Source organism: Pinus tabuliformis, chromosome X (assembly GCF_031772625.1).
Source record: "Pinus tabuliformis cultivar Carrire ecotype Pingquan chromosome X, CPIR1, whole genome shotgun sequence".
NCBI classification, from domain to species: Eukaryota; Viridiplantae; Streptophyta; class Pinopsida; order Pinales; family Pinaceae; genus Pinus; species Pinus tabuliformis.
Genome location: NC_142308.1, coordinates 267109476 through 267127100, shown reverse-complemented (window position 1 = coordinate 267127100; position 17625 = coordinate 267109476).

Genomic DNA, 17625 nt, shown 5'->3' with positions numbered 1-17625 from the left:
TGCAACCCTATGATCTATATTTTGACAAAACAATTACTAGGGGGCAAGTATTCCAAATGGATTTTTGTCCTGTAGGAATTTGACTTGGAGTTTGAAAAATCTAAGTCAAAGAAATCTTTAGTTTTTGCGGAGTTGATGTATGACTTCCCGCGTGCTGATACTGAAACTGTGGCGGAGGAGCCCATTGCATATGAATCCTTGTTTCTTATCAGCACTCTTGATCCATGGTATGGAGATATCATAGTTTATCTCCAAACCCAATCCTTTCGGCCTGAAATTTCAAGATCTCAGCGTCGGAAAATACGATTCCAATCCCAACAATACAAAATTATTGGAGATACACTTTATCGTCGTGGGGCGGACTCTGTTTTCCAACGTTGTTTAACTCATGAGGAAGCTGAAAGGGTTCTAAATGACTGTCACTTTGGAGCGTGTGGCGGTCATATGTCTTTGCCACAGCCCAAAAGATATTGCACGTTGGCTATTTCTGGCCGTCTTTGTTTAAAGATTGCATTGACGTGGTCCGAAAATGCCACAACTACCAAATTTTTGATTGAAAGATGCGCGCTCCACCTGCTCCTCTCCACCCTATAATTGTCATCAATCCTTTTGCGAAAAGGGGTATTGATTTCATTACATGTAACCCTGACTCGGCTGGGGGGCATGCATATATCATCCTTGCGGTAGATTATTTTACCAAGTGGGCCGAGGTGATGCCTACATTTTCGACAGACGGCAAAACGGCTGTGATTTTTGTTTTAAGTCATATAATTACTAGGTTCGGTGTTCCACAAGCGATTATCACTGATCATGGGCATCATTTTCGAAACATTATGATGACTGAACTAACACATCAACTTGGCCTGTGTCATGATAGTTCTACTCCATATTACCCACAGGGTAATGGTTTGGTTGAAGCCATCAACAAAGTTCTAGTCATTATTATCTGATGAATCATTGGGATTCATAGGTCAAATTGGCATAACATGTTATTTTCAGCGCTTTGGGCATATCAAACCTCAGTAAAAACATCAACTGGTTTCACTCCTTTCCAACTAGTTTACGGTTTGGAAGCTGTGTTACCCATTGAATGCGAAATCTCGTCATTGCAAATGGCCATAGAATTACTTCCAGCCACTTCCGAAGAGGAGAAATGTTTGTTGTACTTGGCTTATCTAGATGATAATCAATGTGATGCTGCACTTGCAATCGAAACTCATGCCAAACATATTAAAGCTCAGTACGATCGAAATGTTACACCTCGTAATTTTTTGGAATGAGACCTAGTTTTACTGTACGATCAAGAAAATGATAAGTTGGGCACTGGAAAATTCATACCCATGTGGCATGGTCCTTATGTTGTTAAGCGAAAGCTGGAAAAAGGGGCCTATGAATTGGTAGACTTTGACGATGTCTCTTTAGGTAAACCCAGAAATGGTCTTTACCTGAAGAGATATTATGCTTAAATCTGGGTGTGGAGATTTTAGTTAGATTAGTTTTCTTTCTAGCTGGTGTGTTTTAGATTAGAAAAGTGTGCTTAGTTTAGAGAGTGTTTTTGTCATTATTCCTGCTTATCTTGATTTTACTCTTGATATTGCAGATGTCAACATCTCTTCAAACATACATTGGTTTCGCTGATGGTGCTTGGCGTAATACACAGAACATTTCTTCCATAGCTTGGGTTATCTATTCACCCTCTGATGAGTTGGTATCTATGCATGGGGTAAGCCTCGGTCAAACAACGAACAACATTGCAGAGTATAGTGCAGTGATTGAGTTATTATCTGAATCCACCTCATTTGGGATTCGGAGTTTGATTGTGAGGTTAGATTCTGAACTCATTGTATTGCAGCTTAATAGAGTTTATGCCATTAGAAACCCCGTGTTATTAAGATTATTTTTAAGAGTTTGTCTCTTGGAACGTGAATTTGACTATATTGAATATCATCATATTCCAAGATATTTAAATACATTAGCAGATGCAATTGCTTCTCGAATGTTAAGTAGACATTTGCAATAGTCAAACAGTAAATTTAAAAACATTCCATAACATGTTTTACAAGATATCCAGTAATAGTGATATAGCATAGCATAGAAGTATGTCATATATACATCGTCTTCGATCATAGGTTGAAAAACACCTTATGATCGGCAAAAATGGTAGTACAAAAAGCAAAAATGTCATATGAGTCTACAAAAGGTGATCATCCTATCACTGGTGATGATCACGGTAAGAAACCATTGCACGGGCCACCCTACAAAGGAACCTCCTGAAAGGTCCTGGGACCCCAATCACATAGCGCTGTAGCCTAAGAGGAATGTCATCTATGCTAGTCTCTGGAATGTCTGCTGTCAAACACTCTAGATGGTTTCCCAGTTCCACCAGGGTCTTTGTAGATTCATCCCGTGGGGCTGGTGCTGCTGCAGCTGGTTGTTTCCTCTCATAAGGCCGAAGAGTGGCTGGTCGCCGTGGACCTACATCTGCATTTGAAACTTTTTTACTATCAGTTTTGAGATGATTTAAAAAACAAAAAAGAAAATTTAGAAAATGTTGAAAATGATTTTACCTGAGTCATCCCATTGCTCTCCTGGTGGAAGAGCCATGTCTAGGTCACCACGATAATCCATCCCAGCATAAGGAAAATCCTAAATCGCGAAAAATTGGTTCTCCAACCAATGAAAATAATCAAGAGGCAATCGAACAACCTCTGAACCCTCCTCAGGATGACGGGCCATAACTGCAACCCAATGCATCAGCTTGGGCTCTCACGGAAGTCCAGCTTCAACAGAAAGATGTTGTGGGACCAACATTGGGACCCTCTCTAGACCAAAGCTCACAACTAAGAAACCATATCCAAAGTTCTTTAGTTGTCCGTTCTTTGCTCTAGTCAGTTGGCCTTTTACATTAGCCAACACAGCTTCGCACTAGTTGAAGACGGTGCCTCGAAAACAGTCTACTTCCATCCGCATTTGGGATCCAGTGGCCATATGTAGTGATGCGCTTCTGCAGAGTCTGGTGATAGTAAATACAATCACTTTGAGTTCAGGACAGGAGATGGTTTTGATATCAATCCCTTTGTCCTTGGTTTGGTCGTTACAAAACTCTAGTCGGAGGCTATCGACAGACTGGCCACCTGGCCTAGTCCCGTATAGAGTCAATTGTTCACCTCCCTTGGGCAAACTAGTCAAAAAGTAAATGTCCTCTGGCTCCATTTCGAGCTGGTGACCACCAATAATGAAACATTTGTCCTGTACATTCCACCTGTCCACCAGCCACTATAGAAAGTCTACTTGGGCCCTCATGCCAGGTATGGCCCAGAATTTAAATAACCCGCATGCCTTTATTGCATCAATTGAAGGTTGATGATTGATTGCAGCAAGGTCCACATCTTCGTGCTCCCTTTCCCGCCAACTAAGCATGATGTATACCCTACATTGAAAGAAAAGGCGGATTTGAACATTTTAAATCGAAGTTTTTGGACGAAATTTTAAGAATTTGGAATTTTAAGATCTATGCCACGGGGACCGCACTCTCTAGTTAGATACAATGCGTAGGTCCGCACTCTGCCTAAACAGTAGGTGCAGGCCCCTGGCTTTTTCCTGCATATGAAAAAATCGGGGTCCGCAGGTTTCGCATTCCATGCCTGCGAACCCCCGTGAGCAGACTTTTAAACAAATTTCTTCCTAAAAAATCAAAATATAAACCTAAAAACAAATTTCAAATCATTGAAATGCAAGAGTAAAGTGATGTGGATTACCTAGAGGTGACGGTGTTCGATTCCAACAGACGGATTTTCCGCAATCTTCACGGGAAGTTTCTTACCCAAAAGCTCTCTTTCTCACTCTGAAGTCAAACGGTAAAAATGAATTTACAAAAGCCCTTTTTATAAGCTTTTTTGAATAAATGAATTTTTAATTTGTTTATTTTTCACTTTAAAGAGGTAACTTTTGAAGCATTTTTATTTTTATTTTTTAAACAAGTATGAGTAATGTTTGAGTTTTTGTGCAGGATATTGGATTTTTCAAGCAAAATTGATCATTTTTGACAAAAAACATAGAGTCATCTTTAAGCTCTTTTCTGACTCCTAAAATATGAAAATATTGCTGAGTTTTTCTTTTTTAAGCTCGTTAAAACAGAACTAAAAAGACGGTCCACTTACAGCTCTTTTCTGACCATATAAACATGAAAATATTGCCGGATTTTTGTCATTTCAAATTCGATATTGGTTATAAAACGACGTGTCTTTGATCGCTTTTTTACTTTTTCGGATCAGAACCACTAATTATGAAAAGTACTCCTTGATCGTAATGGTCAAGAGGTTCTCTCAAGTATTATTTTATACTTTTTCGGGCTTGGGAGACACAAATTTACGAAAAAGGACAACCATGGAGTTTTCTTAAGTTTTTCTTCTGACTCCCTAAAATTGAAAAACGCCGAGTTTCTCCTATACTGGACTCGTTAAAATTTAACAGTAAAGGACCTGTTCAATTACAAATAGGAATGGACCACTCCTTCTTAGGGTTCAAATTTAAACTAAGTTGGACTCATCTGAAGGATGAGCTTATAATCAAGCAAATGTTATCCTCCTCAAGCTTGTCAAAAATAAAGAGGTACTTGCCAGAAATGGTGGGGGAAAAGAGAGAAAAATGAACCTGTTTTTCATACTTTGTGTCTCAGAAAAACATTTAACCACTCTTGAACACGACACTTTTTGTTCACCTGGGTTGGGAAATCCTTTGCCTAACAGTTAATCAAACCATATTGAAAGTCTTCAGCCAATTTCTGGGTATTAGCTTTGGGTCAATTGTCACCAAACCATCTGCAGTGTCGTTATGTGTTCAAGAGGTTAGTGCAAATAAACCACTCATCTACAAAATATCTGTCATCCATCTAGACCATCCCTGAGTCAGTCCTTGCAACTATATTTCTTCAAACTTGATGTATGATTTCGTGTTGTGGGCTTGCCTACGACGGATCACTTTCTATCGACTTCAGCTCATTATCTAGAAAGATGATCTAGAAAGCGTCAGTACCTTGGGATCTGCATGCCTCAATGGCAGGTTTCTCGCCTTTGACGATAGGTTGCATCATTGACCTTCGACCAAAGGATTCTGTGACATGTTTGACATCAACACATCTATTCACATTTCATGGATTGTACTGAGTACTTTGAGAGCCATTGGCATTACTGGTGGTTTCTCTCACACTTGTTAACAGTTTACATCATCGACTGGTAATCAAGTGGTTTCTACCATGTTCGACTTCAACACATTCATTCACATGGATAGAATCGTACTATTTTGGGAAGTAGAAATCAAGACCCTGGATCTAGTTTCCACCATCCAGGCTGCGAGGAATTTTGTATTCATTATATAGTGGACTATTCATAAATAGATGGTTGTGCCCATACTGTGTCTACATGTGTCTATACTTGTGATGTATTACAAGATCATTCCTATATCATAGCAGTTTAGTTAGTTTTCTAGTCAGTTTTGATCTGAGTATGGGAATGCCTACCTCAGCGATGATATGATCTCATATATATATTTTGTATTGAATGTTTTTACAGGTTCCAACCAGGCTCTCCACAAGATGATCCTCGAAATGATAAAGTACTTCACTCTTCTTAGATGACAAATACTATTTATTACAGACTTCGCACTTTAGGGGGCAATCTATTACACAAAATATTGTCACCATGACTTTTTTCAGTTAGTGTGAGTCTATCACCACTCATACTATCCTCATTTACAAGTCTTAAACCTCAGCTCTTCATGTCAAGCCTTGAAAATGAAAGAAAGTCCTTGAAAATCTCTAAAACTCTGGTTCCGCACTTTCTCTTAGCATTACCTAAGGTCCCGCACCCCTTGGTCATGATACCTACGGACCTGCTCGCTTTGTCTCTAAAGGAGTGGGTGCAGACCCCTGTAAAAGTAAAAAAGGTGCAAGTTTATTATTAAAAACTCACTTTGGATTAATTCTAGACGCTTCTAGAAGGAATCTTGAGATGGAAAGTTCGCTCCTAGGTGGTTCATGCATCCCATAACTAAAGGAGCTAACCCCTTGATGAGAGGAGCTTATCCCTTTGAAGGAGGACTCTATCCCTTTGAAGGTGGACCTGGTAACTTCCTTCCTCTACACTATAAATTGAGGCATTGGGCTGGTTGCTAGGGAGGTTGAAAGCTGAATATTTTTTAGGGTAAATGCTGTTGGAATTTAGACTTCCTAATTGAGCTTGAGAGGAGAGATTACATACCTTTTTGCTTCATTGGGAAGAGAGTGAAACTTGTCAAAGTAGAGGAGATTCTTGCTGGACCCTGGGAGGAGCTTGTACAACATCAAGGCACCAAGGTTGTAAAGTTCTTCTTTGTTTAAAGTGAATACAATCAGATTCATTTTTCTAAATAAATTGTCTTCTATGGTTTATTTCATGAATTCCTTGATCATCATGATAAATATGGTTTATTATATTGGCTATGCAGGTGTTATTTGATGTGTGCCTGTTTGTGTTTGCAGGTTCTTTAAAAGGGAGCTCATTTGGACAAACGGAGTGTGGCTTCCACAAACTAGCACTGGGCTTGAGGTAGGATCTGAAACATCTCTTGGCTTTTGTTTATAAATCACATATTTAGAGAAAGATAGAATTTGTTTGGTTTGCTTGTCGCTAGATATCCATAGATACTAGGGAGATCGGTCTTGTCCGCAAGAATGATTTATCCTCCTGACAGGCTTAACTAATGCTCCTGCCACTTTCATGAGAGTAATGAATGATGTACTCAGACCCTTTCTTGATGATTTTTTCATTGTATATTTGGATGACATTCTTATATTCAGTAAAACATGGGAAGAACATTTAAAGCATGTCAAGCAGACTCTAGATGTTTTGAAAAGAGAAAATCTTTATGTTAAGCTCTCAAAAGGTGAACTTGGCAAAACATCATTGAATTATTTGGGTCATATTGTAGGGGGTGGTGAATTGAAGATAGATCCCTCTAAGGTTGTAGTCATTGTAATTGGCCTAAACCCAAATCTGCTACAGAAGTTAGAAGCTTCTTAGGAGCAACACAGTATTGGAGAAAGTTTATTTCTAACTTTTTCCTTAATTGCAGCTCCCTTACATGCTTTAACAAGATTGAACAAGGTGTTTCAGTGGGGAGGCAAACAGTAGAAAGCCTTCGACACCTTAAAAGAAAAGATTAGTACAGCACCAGTACTAGCACTGCCCGATCTTCAAAGACCATTTGAGATTGAAACAGGTGCCAGTGACTATGCCATGGGAGCAATGTTGATGCAGCACGGTAAAGCTATATGTTATCATTCTAAGACATTTAATTCTGCAGTATTTAACTATCCCACATATGATAAAGAATTGTATGCATTAGTACCGAGTGTGAAAAAGTGGAAAAATTATTTAATGGGCAAAGAGACAGTTATACATACTGATCATCAACCACTTCAATACTTACACTCCAAAACTAAGTTGTAGCAATCAAGACACTATAGGTGGATGGGTTTTCTACAACAGTTTCATCTAGTCATAAGATATAAAAAGGGCATACAAAATAAAGTTGTAGATATGTTGTCCAGACCAATCATAAATGCATCTACTATACTTAAGCATAATTCAATATTGTATGAAAGCTACATTGAACAGTATACTCAAGATATAGATTTTAAAGATGTATATGCAACTTTAAGCCATGGAAAACAGGTAGAAGAATTGGATTATCATGTTAAGTACAAACTCTTGTATCATTTTAGAAAGTTATGCAATCCACAAACTGAAAGAGTAAAGATAATTCGAGAAGCACACACTTCTCTAATATCAGGTCACTTTGGTGTAAGTAAAACAGTTTCACAGCTGCAAAGATTTTGTTATTGGCCAAAAATGAATGAGGCAGTTTCTAGATACGTAAGAGGATGTACCATGTGTGCTAAAAGCAAGCCCAACAATAGAAAACTAGGCTTGTACACTCCACTACCAGTTCCTTCTCATCCTTTGGAAAGTGTTTCCATGGACTTCGTTAGGGGACTGCCTAAATCTAGAAAAGGTCATGATTATTTATATGTTGTTGTGGATAGGTTCAACAAAATGTGTATTTTAATACCTTGTAACAAACAGATTACAGCTGAACAAACTACAAAGTTGTTCTTTCAGCATGTATGGGTTCATTTTGGATTACCCACTTCCATTATATTTGATCGAGATACCCGATTTGTTGGGAAATTTTGGTCAAGTTTGTGGGAATTGATGGACATTAGACTGAAAAAGAGCACAACCTTTCATCCACAAATAGATGGCCAAACAGAAGTGGTCGATAGGACAGTGATCCAGTTGCTCAAAGGCTATTACAGCAAGCATCCCAAGCTTTGGGATGAACATTTATGTTATGTGCAGCATGCTTACAACCGAGCTAAACATTCTTCTACACAGAGATCTCCTTTTGAGACCTGTTTTGGTTTCACACCAAGGTCTCCCTTGGATTTTGTCTTTGGTAAAGACATAGCGGTTGATGGACACAGTGATGTGGACAAGGCAACCAAGTTCATTGAACAAATCCAAGAGATTCACTAGGCAGTACAGGAACAACTGGAAAAGAGCCAAGCCAAGTACAAGGCAAGGTATGATAAGCATTAGATGGAGCATAGTTTCCAAGTTGGTTATCAAGTCTGGCTGTATATCAGCAAAGACAGAATGTAAGGTGAAGGTAAGAAGTTGAAGCCAATAAGGTATGGACCTTTCAAGATACTTGAGAAAATTGGTGAGAATGTTTTTTGCCTTGATTTACCAGCTTACATGCACATCTACTCAGTTGTTAATGTAGACAGCTTGAAACTATTTGAACCTTCATTGGTTGAAGATCCTGAAAAGCAAAGTCAATTGCATTCTATTGATGATCTGTTGCCTGAATATCTTAATGAATTGCAGGAAGATATAGTTCTAGACCAGAAGGTGAGAACTACGCGCAGAGGGGATGTTGAGTACCTGAGGATTGGACTCAAAGGTTCAAAACCAAGTAGTGTGAAATGGATAGAAATTGGACAAGCGAGGAATTAGTACCCTCACTTGATGGATGCTTAAAAGCCAACTTTTGGTGGTCCAAAAGCTTTTTTAGTTGGAAGGTCGTGATCCGAATTGGATCCTAAACACTCTCTAAGTTTTCATAAACTCTTTCAAGTTATGCCAAAATATTCAAGTCTTAGAAAGATCAAGCTATCAGAAGGAATCCTCGTGACAGTTGCAATTTGTGATCAGCATGGAGCAACGAGGACCCTCGGTCAAGCGTGCAAACCATTGGCCCATGGTAACACGCGCTAGCGCAAATTGGAAAAACCAGAGGCTAATTCAAGAAATGAGGGTAGTTTCTGATATGTGATTAGTGCTAAAGTGATAATCACGTATCGCAGGGCATCCCCCTCAGTGAAGGAAAGCCCTGAGCACCCAGACCCGAAATGACTATGAAATGTAGAAAAGTAATTAATTCGGTTCCGTGGAGTGGGATTCCACAAAACCGGCAGGATATCAGAAGGCCTCGAGGTGGTAAGCAGTTTCAACTGAATCCTACCTGATGCCACACATTGAGTGACACACGTCCATCGAAAGAGAGAGAAAACCGCTCACATCAGATAGGTAAACGTCATGCTACTTACCTGCCCGATATGAACGACGACCGTAGGATTTGGGGGGCCCAGATCAATGGCAGAGGCACGTCCCGATAAATGACCAGATTTTACAAGGTTATAAAGCAAGATTACATGAGATTTGAATTTCGACGTGGACGATGAGTTGGCAAAGGATTCGTGTTTCATGGGCAATCTTGGAGCAAATGGAAATAACAATCGTTCAAATGGGTCCAAGGAACCTGACACACTCACCTGTTGTAGAATAGGTGGCCACCTCCCTGAGAAGTGTAACACAGTGATGATGACACATAACAGGGGAATTCAAATGGACAGAGGTAGAAGAACTAGAACGCCGGGAAGTGGAAACGAACCGACAGAAAGCAGATTGGCTTTAAAGCCATGAACTAACAGAAGCAGAGGATAGACAGAGGAGAGTTAGTTAGACATAGAAGCTAAGAGCAGAGAACAGAGGGAAGAAGTCGAGCTAACCTTAAGGTAGCATCAAGCCAGACAGAGCCAGAGAGAGTCAGAGAATCTGTGTACTCCAGAGAAGGCTTGAGAGGTTCAAGCGGACTCCTCAGCATAGGCCTATCATGTATGAGTCTCAGATTGGGCTCGTACTACTGTGACCAGTAGAGGTCGAGTTTTAGTAAGGAGAGTCTGTGTACTCTAGTCCTACTGATTCATATATGTTGAGTGAGACTCAAATTGAGCTCACTGTTGTAAAAACTCTGCTTTGAAAACATAATAGAGAGGCCCCCATAGAAGGCTAGACCAGGAGACGTAGCCCAGGAGCATTGGGTGAACTCCTTATTAAACTTGTTGTGTTTATATGTTTTCCTGTTATGTTTTCTCTAGCTGCCTCAGTGTCTATGTATTTCAAAATCTTATCAATCCATTGCATAAAGTAACATAGGCACATCCATGTACATGAGTCTGTAATACCTTTAATTCTTTGTCCTGGATAAATTCCAGATCACCTAGGGCTTTGGGTCAAAACTCCAACAGAGCAACAATAATCTACAACAAAAAACACGCATACAACTCAGGCAACATGCTTAAATAATCAAACTATGCAAGGATGAACATACCCAGATGTCCTTCATTTGGGTAGTTCCAACAAGGGTTCAAACCCTCTGCAACTCCTGATGATCTTCGAATCTGCAAATCAACCAATTCGAATACACATAGCAGCATATAGATAAAGCATTTTAAGGAAATCAACTTTATATCATATAAGTAAATGGTTAGTTATACATCAAAATAATCATTCATACATGAATTATAACAATAACATCTGATGCATAAACAAAGTCAATCTCAGGAACAAGACAGCATTTCTTTTTATTGTAGAAAACTATAATAAACATGGAAAGAGTTCACCTAAGTCTTCCTCTTCCGACTCCAAGCAGAACTGTCTTCCAGGTCCATCTAGTCCCAGTCTTCAACAGCCTCCTTCCATAACAAATACCATGATATCTCAAGAAAGTGGGAGAATATCAACACTCAAGGAAACAAGGGTTTCCTAAACTTGGGGAAATTCTTGAAGCATAGGGATGCTTCAGACTTGATCAGGGGATAATCTCAGTATAGTAATTCTATCTCTTCTCTCCTCCTTAAGGCCTTGCCATAGAAGTCCTTTTATACTTCTCCCAATTAGTTTCTTAGTTGGGGAAACAATTGGGAACAGTTGGGCCATAGGCATTAGGAGGTAATAAATAGGTAAAACCCATGAACTCCACCCATAGTTAAGGAAATTTAAATTTTTTAAGTGTTTTAACACATATACCCGGGTTGGGTATTGACTAACCCATGTGTACACACTTTTATCACAGGGAAAAGTAGCATACACTAAGTAAAACATTGTTTTTAAAATATTTGGACCAAGCCTGGAAGGAAGGGTTGCCCTAGGCCATAAACCAAGCATCACAAATACCAAGGGTGATATTTGGAGCTATAACACCATGTCACTAGGTAATTCTAAGGTTCCCAAAGACAATGCCAATGAAAAAGGAAGAGATGTTTCTTATGAAGAGAAGCCTCTAGAAAATCCTCCCATTAAGGATATCTTAACTACATGAATGAATCTATTGCAAAGTACATATGTCATTGTTTTTTCCATGTCTAATTTGATTGTGACTTTTTGCATTTGAAACAAAGGCCAATACCTTCTTAGAGCTTTTTCCCTTCTTATTCAACAACTAAAGCTTTGTAAGGTGGATGGATTTGAAAAGGCACTAGTACATTATCAACTATTTCTCATATTTTGGCATTAATTTTGAGTGAAGACAAAAATACTAGAGATATAGGAGCCAAGAATGGACTTGTTGGTATACATTGGACTTATTGAATTTTTTTATGCCAAATAACCTGACAGGGGAAAAAGTTTCAGTTCCCAAGTGGGTGACTACGTTATTGCTCATACTTGACCATATGTTGCAATACAAACTTCAGATGACTATCGATGCCCAGAACACTGGTTCTATGGGAGGAACTTCACTTGTCTCTGATTCTAAAGATACAACTTTAGCTGGTTCAGGTGTTGTAGATAACAGTAAAAAGTATTCCTTGGATGACAACATTAAAGGCAATAGTCCATTCATGAAGATTTTGGAAAATCCTTTGGGATAAATGAAAATAGATGAACAACAAAGTAATGATTATATCTTGCAAATATTTGCAACTACACCTTCCAATAGTTACAATTCAGGTGGTTCTTCAGTTGTGTGTGACTTACAAAGTCACATTCCATGGCAATGTAGTTTCTTGAGAGAGGTGGATTGTCTTCACATTGCTATTCAAGATTTCAACTTTGCTCCAAAACTCCAAATACTCACAAATGCTATGTGAGAAAGGTGTGAGACAAATAGAGGGGTGGGAGATCTCTTTATAGCAATTTTCTCAGTTTAATGCTTTATTTTTTTGAGTTTTTCAATTTAATACTGATTTTTTTCTTGGATTTTGTATGGGGTCATGATGCATCTTCTTGGCTAATTTGGGCTTATTTGGTACCAAATCGGCCCATCGAGCCAAGTCAGACCAAGTTTTAGAGCACGAGTGTTGGGCCCTTATCCATTGTATCGTAATATAGTCAAAAGAAAATAATACTAAGTATGTTGAGTCATTGGCCACTAAATATAATAGAAGCAAGACATTCCAATGTTGAATATACTTTGGCTCCTAGCCACTAAATCCTATGCTATTAGAACAATAGAAATAAAATATATAAACTAAACCCTCATAGAGAGAGGGACCTATGATTCTTCATGTTATTTATTCACTTCAAGGAAATGGGATGGTGGGGGTCTTCTCCAGCCTTGTGGTTTTCCATTTTCCTCTCATCCCTAGATTTTGGAGCAAGCTCTAAACCTTGGAGGGCTTTCAACAAGTAGTATTCATCATTGAATTGTTGTAGCTTTCCCTTGATACCATTCAATAGGGGGTTATTCCTTGAAGCTAAATCCATGTGACAGGCTATCATTTCTTTGGCATGCTATTATAGATCTATGGTCAAAGAGGGATTGTTATTATTGTTTCTTGAAAAATATGCATTGGGGATGATGTGAGCCAAGTCCTTTTCTATATGCTTGTTGTTGGTAGCAACTTTTTCTCCATCTGATAGGAGGTGACTCCTTTGGGAGGATCTACATGTTACAAATATTCCTTAGATGTAACAATTACCATTCTCCAAGGACTGTGAACCACATAAACATACCCTAAACTTCAAGTCCATCACCAATTTTCTTGGGATTCATTTCACTTAATTCTTGAAATTGGGATTCTAAAGGGTACGACATGTAAGCTATAGTGAATAGAGGTTGGAAGAAGAAAATAAAAGTGATAAATCTCCTTCAAATTGTTAGAATATCTACTTGGTTTCTCTGAAAGTGTCTTCACAACATACCTTTAGCAACACATCTTTTGTAACTTTAGATCCAAGATGGTGGAGGGTGCACTAGAAAAACCTCCAAGTGAGGCACATTTTCTTAATGTAGACAATTGAAAATCTTTCAATAGTTGATCTACTTTGAGAAATTTGTATTTCGTTTATGGTTTTTCTAGAACTAGAATAGGTTGCTTTTCTTAAACTAGCAAAAAAAATATTTTATAAGAAGTAAAAAACATATTAGATATATTTGGAAAGTGTTTTTAACACAATTTTCTTGGCATGGTAGCCCAACATATGAGTCTAGAGTAAGAGGGTGCATGCATTTGGGGTTCATTTATTTCTCTAGCATGATTTTCCATGCAGGTTGGGAACTAGGATAGATTTAGTCCAAATTTCACTGTAACTCGTGACCCTTTTCTACAATTATAAAAGCAGGGCATGAGAGTGGAGTGTGGTATTTTGGTTTTGGGACTTTCATTGTGTAATTTTTTTTCTTATTTAATGCGATGATAGTTGCAAGTTTGAGACTTTGAGTGTTTAAGTTTGAGATTTTGAGAGTTGTGTTTGTTGTTCACGAATAGTATGTATTTCTATATCAATGTATTGTAGCTCCGCTTACCATGGTCTGCAAATTTAACGTGGTATGAGAGCACGTTCTGAAATCTTCTAGGATTCCATGTATATGGATAGTTGGGCTAATACCTAGGATAGGGAATTTTTGCTAGAATTTTTTAAGCATGGGATGTACAAGATCCATTCTGGACCTATGATAGTTTATTGAAGGTTGTTGCTTTGTTTTTTTTAGCTCTGTGTTGTAGGAGTGACAATGTAACCATCTTTAATCTCAAATATGAAGACTGATTGGAAGGCCCCTCCAATTTTGTTGCTTGTATATGTTGGTTGCAATTGCTTTTGAAGGAGCATGGACCTTGGCATCCTGTCAAAGGTTGCAACATTAGATTTCTAAAATCTAATTTGCATGTCTCTAGACTTTTGCAAATTAGAAAGTCTAAGTCAAATTGAAAAGGAGGACAAATTTCAGATGTATGTGAAACCATTACTTCAATCTCATTATTAGGTAATAATATAATATTAATTGATGATTCATTTATTTATCTTAGAAGCTATGTTTTTATGTCATGAACACCAGGGATGAGGTCATTGGGAAGTTTTGAGAGTTTAAATATTTTGTAGAAAAATCAAATAAGTGAGAATATTAAAGTGTTGAGATCAGATAATGGAGGAGTATATACCTCCAAAAAGTTTGACACTTTTTGCAGGGAATTATAGATCAAGAGCCAGTTGAAAGTGCCTTACCAAACACATCAAAATGTGGCTGTAGAGAGGAAGAATAGGCCCATCATAGAGACTTCCATGGCAATGATCCATGACATAGATCTGCCCATTTGTCTTTGGGAATAAGCATTTTGTACAAAAAACTACATTTTGAATATGTGACCTCACTAGATATTGAAGGACAAGAAACCAGAAACATATTTCATTGGTGAGAAACCAAAAGTACCACATTTTGGTGTTTTTGGTTGTCTTGTATACATTCATATCGTTGGGGAGAAAATAACCAAGTTGGAACCCTCTAGTTTGAATGGTACTTTGGTGGGATACAATGGGACATATAAGGCTTACAAAGCCTACATTTTGTCTAAATGGAAGATGGTGCTCAGCTGAGACATCAATTTTGATGAGGATGCATGGTCCTTTAAGCCTTATTATCATGCAACAAATATTTTGGAGGAAGAGAAGCTTGCTTCCTCAAAGGTTTTTCAACAAATTGCAATGAAATCAAATTGAAATCAATTAGATACCAGTACAATGGAGGTACAAATGCCATTTTTCCTTCTAGTTCAGTTAGGAGGTTCGAATGGTTTACCTAGATAGTGTAGGAGGCACAAGAGCTACTAGGAGGACATAAATATTTGTTTTGAGTGTGTCATCCTCCTGAGAAGTTTCCTAATTATGGTGCATTGGTTTCTTCCTATTTCTTAATGAGCAAATGGTAAGTCATTTGTTCATAAATACTAATTGTCAAAATGTTTAAATGCTATTTGAAAATTCAGTTGAGAAACCCTCACATTGAAACTACTATATACTCTATCAAGTCAATTGCCTTGAATAATGTCATACATGAAGTTTGGAAAGTTTGTGTATGTGTTGGTCAAAGTTTGAAAAATCAAACTCGGACTAATATTATTTCAATGACTCGATTTACCAAAAAATATATATGACTCCAAACCATTGAAACAAAATATGCAAAAATCTGCTCATGGCACATACATATACCATGTAAGGCTGAATATATCAAAAAAAATTGGCACTGAGTCCAATATATATCAGCAACAATGAGACTCTAAATGGCCTCCATAAGATTTAGAGTCTGAAAACATGCTACAACCATCTCCTTTTGGCCTAGCCTTGTCTTCTTCAAATTTTGCAAGTTGGTTTTGCAATTCAAATCTAATATGTCCAATCTCCTCTAACAGGGCCATGCATGGGAAACCTGGCCTCTTATACTATCCAAGTGTTCATTAAATCTATGAATTCCCACTCCCCCTGCCCTTCTTAATGCATTTCTTGTAGTATTTGCAATAAATTTTCACATCATCCAAATCAGCATGGATCCATGTAGGGTATTTGACTCTAAGGGTGTAAACCATGGTAAAATTCCAATCTGTGGTTTGAAAGAGAACATTAGATTTCTAAAATACAAGTAGCATAATTCTAGACCTATTCAAATTAAAAATTCTGAGTCAAATTCAAAACAGGGACAGATTTCAGATGATTGTAATTTAAAGAGGCACATATTTGAATTTTGAAGAGAAGAATATTAAAAGCGGGGACATATTTCAAAGCATATACATTTGCAATCTAAAGAGAGGGAAAACATGCCTGGAAATGAAAATAATGGGCAGTGAGAACAAGAATTTGGTCCACAAATCCTCCAAGATTCAAGATACATTATAGCCTCTTGATTAAGCTGCCTAAATCCATTGCAAACAACCTCAAACAAATGCCAAACTAGCACCAAGCTCAAGCGTCACATTGCTCTTCAAGATTTCATCTTTGCTCCAAAACTTGAAATGCTCACAAATTCTCTATGAGAAAGATGTGAGACAAATAGAGGGGTGGGATATCTCTTTATAGAAATTTGATCAGTTTAATGCTTTGTTTTTTTGAGTTTTTTAATTAAATAGTGATTTTTTTTCTTGGATTCTGTATGGGGTCATCATGCATCTACTTGGCTGAGTAGGTATTATTTGGTACCAAACTGGCCCATCGAGCCAAGTCAGACCAAGTTTTAGAACAATAGTGTTGGGCCCTTGTCCATTGTCTCGTAATATACTCAAAAGCAAATAATACTAAGTATAGTTGGGTTGTTGTCAACTAAATATAATAGAAGAAAGACATGCCAATGTTGTATATAGCTTGGCTACTAGCCACTAAATCCTATGTTATTAGAACAATAGAAATAAAATATATAAACTAAACCCTCATAAAGAAGGGGACCTAAGATTCTTCATGTTATTCATTCACTTCAAGGAAATGAGATGGTGGATGTCTTCTCCAACCTCATGGTCTTCCCTTTGTCTCTCATCCCTAGCTTTTGGAGCAAGCTTTGAACCTTGGAGGGCTTTTAACAAGTAGTATTCATCATTGAATTGTTGTATCTTTCTTATGATACCATTCAAAAGGGGTTTCTTATTTGAGGTTGATTCCATGTGACAGGTTATCATTTCTTTGGCATGCTATTATAGATTTATGATCAAAGAGGGGTTGTTCTTCTTGTTTCTTGAAAACTCTGCATTGGGGATTATGTGACACAAGTCCTTTTCTATATTCTTGTTGTTGGTAGCAACTTTTTGTCCATTAACCTACTCCTTCAGTTTGCCAAGATTATGAACTGTGCTGTATTTGTGCCACTTATTGAAACCTTGCGCTATACTTTGAGACTCACCTTTTTGCATTTGGTTCCGGTTCTTTCAACAAAATCTTCTTGAATTCTTATCTTTAGTGAATTTATATCTGTAAATTCTTTGGCCTAAACATATATTTGAATATATAATAAATAAAGCTTGTCAATATTTTCTTTTCAATT